This window comes from Brachycentrus maculatus, unplaced genomic scaffold (assembly GCF_059751285.1).
Source record: "Brachycentrus maculatus isolate JH-2025_06_01 unplaced genomic scaffold, ASM5975128v1 h1tg000117l, whole genome shotgun sequence".
NCBI lineage: Eukaryota > Metazoa > Arthropoda > Insecta > Trichoptera > Brachycentridae > Brachycentrus > Brachycentrus maculatus.
The window spans coordinates 500991-511365 of record NW_028280870.1 but is presented as its reverse complement, the minus strand read 5'-3'; the positions used below and the strand labels follow the sequence as shown (position 1 = coordinate 511365).

General features: G+C 34.2%; 1 protein-coding gene across 2 annotated transcripts in view; it reads left to right on the top strand.

The window, feature by feature from the left end:
• Sdc (Syndecan) overlaps positions 1 to 10375 on the top strand; it is a 329248-nt gene that overhangs the window by 266090 nt on the left and 52783 nt on the right. The gene's annotated exons all lie outside the window — the stretch shown is intronic.

The following is a 10375-nucleotide window of genomic DNA, read 5'->3' as shown; positions in this document are numbered from 1 at the left end:
TGTCACCTATAAGGACGATCGTCAAGCTGTATGACGTTATTGTTTTTAACTGATGGTGGAATTTGGTAAGAATGCACGGCTTTTTGAGGAATAAAATTTCAAATTATACCACACAATAAATAAATAAATAAGTATGCTTATTATGCATTTTTCAGTTTACTTGACGTTGGTAAACGCTTCCCTCTCATTATTACTTTCTTATTTGTTTATTAATTTTAATTTCAGTGTATAAAAATAATGTTGTAATACATATATGGCTGACTAAGTATTGCACCCACCACTTAGTCAAGCTGGAATAAAGAGTTATTATTATTATTATTAAATAAGGAATTACCGTATTTTACTTTTAACAACTGATTTTCATAAGCGTGGAGAATTCATTGTTAGCTAATAGTGCCAATAATGCCAGGATCTTGGTAAGGCGTGTTTGGCGTGAAACGTCCGGCGTCCGGTGTTCAGTAGACACAGGCGACGTAATGCAGCCGTAGCGCTGGGAGCCAATAGCTAATGAACCGGAGAGGAGCAGTTTGCCGCCAAATGGGCCGTGATGGCCGCCGCTGGAGCGCTAATTGCGTTACGGGGGCAAAAAAATCAACCAAATTACGCTCGTTATTTAAAATGTAATCCCGCTATTAGAGAGACTCTCGGCCGCTCAAAGGGACAGCCGAATTCCCGCTCGATGGAGAGGAACAAGCCATCATATACGTGCGCAGTTGAGGAGCTAATAATATATTGCTTTTATTTTAATCTCTCGAATGAAAAGCTTTTTAACAAGCGGAGATTTATTATTTTATTTTTCTGTGTATTCGTAATCTGTTCGTATAAGAGATTAGCGGCTCATTGAATAGAAGCAACCTTCTTAAAGCATCCAATAGGAGTATAATTACTTTAAAAGCAACACAATAATCAAAACTGGCAGTATCATCTTGTATAATAAAACAACTATGTTTTTTTTACCTTTATTTTATTTGACTGTGACGGGTGTCGTCGATATCGAGAACATCCGATTGGTGACCGATTGAAAAAAGTATATTGTCATAGTTTCATTATATAAAATGCAGTTCTCTAAGAATTTTTGAGTAAAAAACTTAAAAATCATCTTGAATTGTGTACCATCAATCACAGGGAGAGTTAAAAGAGCACGTCAAGAAGCTTACTTAGAAAATGAATTACTCAGAACGGATTTTTTTCCCAACTTAATTCAAAACATACCGAATGTATCGTTAAAAAGACATCTTGTGTATGTGAAATTTATGTTTCGTTTCTTAAAAGATTTAATTTAATTATGTAATTATTAATTATATTTAATTTATCGATTTAAAAATCGTAAAAATATTGTTTTCCATATTCTTCTTCATATTTGGCGAGATGTTAAAAAATAAAATAAAATATTGTTTATAATTTGTAAAGTTTTACGTATCGGATAGTTTTATTAATGTAATTTATGACCTCCCTCCACCTGAGGGTGGGGTAGGTACGGGGGTGGACCGCCAGTCATGAGCTCCGCACATTTCAGTGCCGTGAATACATTAGCCGATAAGTAAATTAACTGTTTCCGCCATAAGTCTCCACCGGCTTCTTCACAATGGCCAACTTCGCAGTCGGGGATACATATTAGCATACACGGGGTATTAACAAACACGCCGTACAATTACGTCGGATAGGTGATAAACATCCGAGGGAATAACTCGCATCCTCGTGTTTCTGCGCGACATTATCGCGCTTGTTTTGTAATGGTGTGGAATTCCGACGTTCGTCCATATCTCTATTCACACGATTGCCAATTTGTCGAAGGAAATTAACAATATAATGTACAATATTATATAAAGAACGCCACACTACTCTATCTTTGCAAAAACAGTATATTTCCATTCGAACATCTATCGTTCATAGTTTTACCGCACATTCGTCTGGGAGATTTCAACTGCATTTAGCCAAGGTCCGCAGGTTGTTCTAAAATGTTAATCGCCACCCTTGATCTAGAATGGGCTTCTCCCCCTTGATCCCCATCAAGTCACTCAGTCTTTACTATTGGACACATTTTTAATACGAAGGTTTCGATCTTTCAAAAAATAAATCCTTTTGTTATTATTATTATTTTTTGTTTTTTTTTGACATCTCATCAAAGATGAAGAAGATTATGGAAGTATGGGCATTTACGGGGCTGATGACCGTCATAGGCTGGTTTAAGTGATCACTTTACACACGTGTAACATTCACCAATTCTACCCATTATTGACAACCACACTACTCAAATTCTTGGAAGTTCCATATATATGAACCAATTCAGAAACATTGTTCTTGAATCACTAGAACTTCACTAGTGACATCTATTGGTGAGATGAAAATGCCCAGACTTCCATATTCTTCTTCATCTTTGATGAGATGTCAAAAAATAATATGAAAATTAACTCCTTTAATTGGAGATAATCCAGATTTGTGAACAAGTATTTGGACACACTCAAAATGTTGTAATCCTTTTGTTTCTACACTGTCCATCTATGCCAAAAATTTTCACTTTATGTACAAAGTTAAGTTGAATGAGCGTTTATTTTATTATACAAATGTACACTTTTTTAAAACTTCGTTCAAATATTAAAAAAAAAAAACAATGAGAGATTTCCTCTTTACTGTCACAATTCGAATTTGTACGAGGAAAGCGCTGTTTTACCGTTTCTTTGTGTATAAATCTCCCTAAAACAGACCATTTAATTTTTAAAAATCTTTACCAATACAATTTATACTTATTTATACGTCACCCAGCCGGGGGCTGTTACTTTACCGCTGCCGTATTACGTACGCTCTTCACTTTGATCAAGTAATCCCAATGGAAACATTCGGGCAGACAAATATTTCAATTATCCGCGGATATATTTTCTGAACGTCCATTCCTGACCCCTTTATGTTCGTGATCAGCCTTCGTGACTACGTTCGTACCTGGATGCGAATTATCATTTTTTTACAATAATTTTCCTTGAGAGAGTTTCAAATAGGATATCACGTGGTATTCATCACTGCAGAGTAAAATATGTTTTTTCACATACCTACGCAACTCAAATGGAATATTATTATAAATGCGATTTGTTTTTGTACAAATCTTGAAATATTATATATTTATTTATTAAATTTATCTCATAATTTAATTGATTGATTCGGCAGTCACTTTGGGGTAGTATGTAAGCATTCATTTTTAATTACTAGTTTTACGAAAAAAAGAGAAAAATGATGCGTGTAAAATTAAAAAAATGTAAATATTGCTTCCCATATCCGTAATCGTAAAGGTTTACAGTTGAATTTCGTCGATGTCATCGTGTACGATGGATGAGTGGATAGAACATTTTGCGTTATCAATCATTCGTCTGGAAATTTAATCATCCTTAATAATCCCAAGAATTAACAAAAAAGGACGGAAATAATCTCGATTAACTAACAACTGTTTTCTCTCTTTGCCGTAGGGATTTCTATGAAACCATTCAGAGATAATTATTGAGGAATAAATAGGTACTTGTATGTATTTATTTAATGTTTATCATTTATCGGTTAAGATTTCGTAGAGTGAATTTATGTATTTATATTCGATTCCCAAAAGTACTCGTGTCGCTTTCGAATGAAGCTCAATGCCCCTCTGAAAATCTCGATGACGTCTCAAGGTCATTCTTTCCTCGTCCCATTCATTCTCCATTCGTCCTCGTCTTGTACTGGTTTGGGACATGGACCTAAATGGACGAAAGTGCTAGTAAATCCCTGTCAATAGGTAGAAAGTAACAACCAACGTCCGTGTCAGGGATTAGTGTTGATGGCGAGCCACGTCCCCTCGCTCTCGGTGTCCTACCACTCTTCCTGACCCTGTCCGTGTCTAGACAGGATAGATAGCTCCCGGGTCCTGTCGTGTCCGCCGATCGCGCCGCAGGCAAATTGACACAATATATCCAGTCGAATTGACCGTGTTCATGACAGGGGTAGCTGGATGTATATTTTTTCGCAAAGTCCGGCAATCGTGTTTTCAAAATGGCAGCGCAGATTAAATTAAGTGACTCGTAATCTCTCCGACACACAAACATTTTACTTTTTTCCCCGAGGCATTTGTGACAGAAACATGAATTTCTTTGTGGATCCAATTAATAAGCGTGTCCAATAAATCTCCGAAATAAATGGAATGCGTCCGGATCGGTTTTACGTCGTTAATTTTACTATCATGTAAAGGATGTATTCAACAAAGCTTTCGTTGACTGGCTGTATACAAGCTATAAGTATACAAGTATACAAGCTTTGACTTTCTGCGCATTAAACAAATCCTGATTCCTTATTTTACATTTTAATTTCTATCATTCTTTCTGTCTAAAACAAATTATTTCAGTACATCCCGAAATTAACGTTATAAACATTATTTAGGCACTTCTCTACTACCTCGAATAACACGAAAGATAATATATTGAAAAATAATATTTTTACACATTAAATATGTAGTTCACGTTTCATTCATAATTGTTTATAAAAAAAATATATTTTTTCATATACATATATCCGTTCCCATTTCATAGAATTTCTTCATACTCTTGTATAGCACAGAATTTGTTTATTTAGCTTTTTTTGATAATGGTATCCAAATATTTTCTTTTTCCCTGGTATTGTGTTGATTTGACGTTATTTTTCTTAGAAGTTCTGCTGTTTTTTTTGCATTTAATGATTATAAAATAATACTTGCTTGAATTTTTATTGCTTTTACCATTGCTTCATGTTTGTTTATCTATATTTTGTATACAATAATTTTCACCAATTTGATACATATGAAATACTTAATTGTTTTTTTGTTGTTGTATTAACTTGACATAAAAAATTGTTGTTTATACTTGTAAATAATAGATCAAATGAAAAGCTTTGTCTAGTATGGATTGTTCTGCTCAATTCTTAGAATATTTGAACAATTACCGCTTTCACCCTTATATCGAAGATATCGTGAGGTGGGGAAGACAATGAAGGCGATACTGGAATGAGCGTGTAAACATAATGTCAGAAGACAGACTTCCGCGTATCGCCCTTCATGGAAACCCTGAAGGGCGTAGACCCCCAGGCAGACCTCCAAAAAGGTGGAGAGATAGCTGGCAGTCAATATCCCAAGAGCGGCAGGCGGAGGCACAGACAGATCCTGAGGATCTATAAAAAGAAGAAGAAAACCCATTGACGGACATCTTTTTTTTAATTAAAGAGAAATATGTGTGTTTTTATTATTTACAAAAATATTTCAATATCATACTATTTCTGTGAGCCTATGCGGCTCATTATTAGAAATAGGTATCAAATTGTGGTAGAGTGGATTCGAACCCAGAAACTCTGACTCAAGAGTCCGCGGCACTAACCACGAGACCACAACCCGACACAAACTTTTAACTTGACTGAAACAGTGTGAAGATGCCTATTACCGAATGACAATGATAATCGGATAAATACGTAAACGAAAGTGCATTAAATATGCAATTCAATTCAGAAAGCCGATAACACGTCGTAAATTTAAGCAAATTGCCGATTGAGTGTCGCTCGCGAGTGTTTACGTTTGGAGTTTATAGCCGTGATTGAGAGCGGTCGTCGTGGGCGAGACACACGTCGTGGCCCGTGGGCGGGCGGCCGTGGGCAGTGGGCGGGGGCGGTGGGCGGTGGGCAAATGCAATGCACTCGCACACCTCCCGAGGGATTGTTGTGCAAGGAGACGAGATCTCTTCCACCGGAGATCGCAAATGGAAGTGGGGTAATCATGAAACTTTGTCAATATTACAAACAAATAAAGAACATTAATCATTCGCAACATTTTGAGTGTGTCCGAATACTTGTTCACAAATCTGGATAATCTCCAATTAAAGGAATTATTTTTCATATATTTTTTTCTCAGCATAGATTAATAAAATATGGAAGTCTGGGTATTTACGGTCATTATATAAATAACGTGGTCAAATTACAAGCAAAAAATAATAAAATGAAAAGCATATTTTCAGGCGTTTCTCATGTATGTGATTATAATCCAGGTTTCGGACCTCACATACAAATTAAAGAGTTTCTGCTCAATAAAAAAGCTTCTTTCATCTCGCCAATAAATGTCACTAGTGAAAATTCTAGTGATTCAAGAACAGGGTTTCGAAATTGGATCATATATTTAGAACTTTAATTTTTTGACATCTCAACAAAGATGAAGAAGTGTATGTAAGTCGGGGCTTATGACCGTGATAAGCTGTTTTAAGTGATCACTTTACACATCTGTAACGTAACATTCACCAATTCTACCCATGATTAATAACCACACTTTTCAAATTCTTGGAACTTAAATATATATATATATATATATATATATATATATATATATATATATATATATATATATATATATATATATATATATATATATATATATATATATATATATATATATATATATATATATATATATAAACATAGTGCTTAAATCACTAGAGACTTCTATGGGTGAGATGAAAGAAGCTTTTTACTAGCAGAAATTCTTAGCATATAGCAATTCTCTAGCATAATTAATTTGAATTTTTTATAATTGGAGATAATTCAGATTTGTGAACAAATATTTTAACGCACTCAAAATGTTGAAAGTAAAAAATTGAATTAAAAAAAAATGTTTTTATGAAATGTAGCAGTCCTGTTTGTACCAGAACTCTATGGTCCACCGCTTATCAACTGTGCACCACGACACCATCTCAAGAGACACGGAGTATTTAAGATATATCATGTTCCATCGTAATGTACCGCATTAGATTATATTGTGTATGTTGCTCTTACCGCATTTGATTCACAGCTCAGCGCACATAATAATGTCAAATTACCGACCGAAAATGAAATCCTAACACCAAAGGGACATGACATGTTTACACCGCATTAAAATTGATTAAATCGACGCGTACGTACCACATTAAAATGATGTATTGAAATTCTAAGTTGTTTTATATTACAATTGAAGATCATTAAACTTTTGCTGATCTAAAGACTTTTAGGTGACTTTATTATCTAACGTTTCTGCCATTTTATTTATTTATTGAATTGATATAGTTCCTATTATGTATTTTAAACGTTATTTTAAACAAGCATAGATCTACTAAGAATTTGGGAAATGAAAGCAGAGGAAAACCGAGTAAAACTTGGCATGATCAAATACATATCGCTCACTCCTTTCAAGAACGTCATAAATCAAAAAACTTGATTTTTCAGGAGGACGTTTTAAAGTTTAAAAATGTAATATAATGCATTAAAAATAAATATCAAGCCACTCATTGAACTTTTTACTGTACAACAGATCTTTTTAGGTAAAACCTGAATGTTTTTTCTCCATTTGAAAAATATTTAATGTATTAAAAAAAATTAAAAATACCTTTTCTTCAAAATGCAAAAACAATACTTTCTGCCCTGTAGCGGGTAAATATTCAGTTAAAAATGTGCCGCTTTTGCTGGGATATAGTACATTTTCTGGGCATTCTGAAAACATGCACAACTGAAAATTAACGATTTTTGATTAATGACGTTTTTGAAAGGAGTGAGCGATATGTCAAAAAACTTTAGTCGTTTAGAACAATCGGCGGGTTTCTATGAGGAGATGAAGAATTTTTGCTAAGACAGAGTGGTATGGCGTTCTATTCTTTCTGCCTAACCTTGCAGCGAAGTGGCGTGATGGTTAGTTAATTAGTTACATCTATCTTCGTTTTCTTGATTTCGTATTGCTTCGCCTGAAAATACCGTGTTTTACGAGCTGTCTATTTTCCATACGGTTACTTATAATGATGAATTCATAGTAGGCCAGTATGGAATAGCACATCACTGATATGACATTGAAAGGGCAACGGATAAAGTGTACATGGGAAGTAACAGACAGGACAATGTGTAACACGTTAGGAGAGGTCCATGTTAATTAATGACTGGACCGTAAATGGATGGTGATCATTATATTTTGTATATATTATTGCTCAACAATATAGGAAAAGGATGCAGGAAGTCAAACACCATATAGAAATATAACTGCGCATCATTCTTTGGATCGTAATTTTCTTAGAGATCAAAATCATGGGATCAGAAATTACAATACAATAATAATGACGAAATATGTAGTTTTGTTGTTGCTGTTTTTTTTAAGCAACTTATTTTTATTCTATTCAATATTACTCTAGAAGCTGAGGGCTGATTACCTTTCCTTCATATATTAACGATCTAGATAATACTGCGTTTATATGATGCAGTGCCCTATGCACCATCAGGTGCGGGTGAGGGTTTGAAGATGAAGATATTTTTATTCATGCGCAAAGTCTCCATTTTAGAGACTTGTCTGGAAGTAGAATAGTTAAAAATTAATGTGAAAACTATGTAGGGATCACTTAATCAGCATATGATAGGTCATTAGTCCTACCCATTAGACCTAGTACATACCCAGACTTTCATATTCCTCTTCATCTATGTTGAGATGTCAAAAATTAAAAAAAAACTCATAAGTGGAGAAACCCATTTTTGTGAACTCACTGTTTAGACTCATTCAAATTTACTTATTTATTTTTTTACAAAAATGTTAATAAAATTAATAGATAACCACTCACCGAGATTTTTATGTCTACCGGTTTCGAGACGTAACCGTCTCTTCGTCAGGACAATCACTAACACAGCATGCAAACAAACCGAAACGAAACCGGTAGACATAAAAATCTCGGTGAGTGGTTATATACTGATTTAATTAACATTTTTGTAAAAAATAAATAAGTAAAAATGACTAACCACATGGTAAATGCTTTAAATATTAATAATATTAAGAATATCACTCAAATAATTTTGTGTAAATTTTTATTTATGTTATTTTTATGGTATTTTTAATTTTTTTAATCATCATTATTCCACAAAATCAATGCAATTTATTAATATGAGATTTATATTATAACTTTTATACTAGGAATGTACATATGTACATTCCTTTTATGAATTAAATTTTTAACGTGACGTATAATTAATTGTATGCATGTTATACGAGAAACTTGTTAAACCTTCCAGTATCTCGATAAGATGGGATTAGATTTTTCCTTTCCCTGGATTTGAGATTGCAACACTGAAACAAATGATCCGAATCGCAGTACTTACACGACATAATTTTATCGATTCGCTACACTTTGTACTATCGGCTGAGCGATAAAAAAGGAATGTTATGAGTCGATCTCCGTATCTGCTTGATTCACTGCGATACTAATGCCCGGAGCTCGGCAGTTCGGTGCTTCTACGCTCATATCAGATGATATTTTCTCCATTTTCTCCATTTTCTCTCGCTTCATCTTCCTCGCATGTATCATATCGGATAAACCGTCTCGCTTTATTGCTATTTCTTGTACTCGCCAATAATGGGTTCGGCTGAACAAACGGCCGGCCGATTTCCCTTCATCATTTGACCCGTTTATTTATTCAAATGTCGATCTTTTTCGAAAATAGCGCGACGTGAAATGCGAAATATCATCATATTACAAGGTTTTTCGCACTGTCGAAAATTTGATCCTTTACGTTTTTATGCAGGCGTTCATCTTCGACCCATTTTAAGAAATAATATTAATAAAATAGCTCAAGTATTATTAATGTTTTTTTAATATTTAAAACATTTACTTTTGTAATTGTCGGAATATGTCGTTAAGAAAAAGCGTAAAGTAGTAATAAAAACTAATTAAAAAAAAAACACTATTTCTTAAAATCTATTTTGCCATGTGTTTCGATGCATTCCGCATCATTTTCAAACGCCATAGAAGTAAAGTCATATTTTAGAGTTGTGTCTTTTGTAGGTGAAACGTGTCACAATAGATTTTAGGTAATAGTGGTATTTACCAAGTAAAACTTTAATCAAAAATGGATATATAACCGTAAAGTGACTGCCAAATCAATGAATGAAACAAAATAATCACTTTCACGAATGAAACATTCGTCTGAAAATGTCGTAACTAGGCGAAGCTATTGTCACAAAATTTATTTTTTAAACAATTAAAAACAACTTAGTACATTAAAAAAATCAGTGTTTGGTTTAACATTTAATCCATATACATTTGATCCTTAAAATCGCACCGAAAATGCGTTTGTGCACTACACGGAATTTTACCGTCCGGCACTTCAATTAGCATGATAAACGGATGATTGGCTTGGATTGGCTTGTGCTTTTGGCCGTCTTTCTTCGGATTGGTGCGCTTTATCGATGCGTGATCACGGTGCGCATAAATTCGATCACGCTAAACGATCGTAGTCGTTTTATTTTCAAAAACCGGACTGCCGGACGGTGAAATTCCTTGTAGTGCACAAACGCACAAACGTGTGGCCAGTTACTTGTAATATTTAGTCACGTTTCAACTCTTCCTATTTG